Consider the following 1254-nt stretch of genomic DNA (forward strand, 5'->3'; position numbering starts at 1 on the left):
TTTTGGTTGTGCATGGATAGTATGCTACATATGTGGTTGGCTTGTTTCATGCATTTTGGATTGATCATTTTATGCATGTGTTGGTGCCATGGAGATTAGTACGATGATGGTACATGATGCTTATATTTATGATGGACGTTTTTCATATTGATGTTGTTGCTACATATGGTTATGTTGATGATTTTCCATGATGGTGGATGATGTTTATATTTCAGAGTATGGTTTTTGATGTGATGTTGCTACTGTCATTACATCACTATATGTTTATTGTTACTACTAGTTTTACTTATCTTGTAGAGATTCATGCTCCATATGTTGGTTATTGTTATTTCCATGTATAGGTACAAAGGGCTTATATATTGAGCTGATTGGTATGCTATATTTATGGTTCATGATGTTGTTGATGCATACTATTGTTGGGCCACTATACATTTCTTTGTGTTGGTAGTTATTGTTGTTAATATATTATTCCATGGTTGATGATTTGGAGAGGTTGATACGTGTCCCTTATGCTATTTATGTCGATATTATCTTACTGATATGAAGAGGACATGTTGTGGATCATATGCTCCATGTACTTTCATTATGACATTGTATTAGGCATGCATTAATGAGACGATTTTTTATGAAAACTATGTATAAGAGAGTCTCATTCTTGTATGTTTCATGCATAACGTAGAGAGCCATGTTTGGAATATGTGTATAATGAGTTATGAGAGTTGGTTCAAATATGTATTGGTTGTTAGTAGTGTTGGTAAAACCATGTATTTCATGTATTATTCATATACACTATCATACTTTTCATAAGTGGGGCATCTTGAGACATGCATGCATTGAGAGAGTCATGTGAGTCATGGTTCAACCATATAGGCTTATTGATGTCATTGTACAATCATGTATCATATTTTATAGCCATGTAATAAGCTTATGAATCCATGAAATCTATTTCATATCACTCGGTCATAGTCATTGGTCCATGTCGAGTAACCCCTTTCAAATGGAAAGGAGGCAATGGCAGTGATATATATATCAGTACACATTCATCCATGCAGATGTTTTCATTCAGTGGAGTATGGTTTGTCATGCTATTGTGACCCTATTGTCATGTATTTTGTGCCACCATGTCTTCCTCAAAGGATGTTATACATGTTCATTGAGATAGGAATGAGAGATGCTACTTCCATATAGTCATTGGTGTTGTTTATGTATGAGGTTTTTGTTGTTGGATAGTACATTATGGAGAGTAAGTATTTG

The sequence above is a fragment of the Pinus tabuliformis genome, chromosome 4_1 (assembly GCF_031772625.1).
Source record: "Pinus tabuliformis cultivar Carrire ecotype Pingquan chromosome 4_1, CPIR1, whole genome shotgun sequence".
NCBI classification, from domain to species: Eukaryota; Viridiplantae; Streptophyta; class Pinopsida; order Pinales; family Pinaceae; genus Pinus; species Pinus tabuliformis.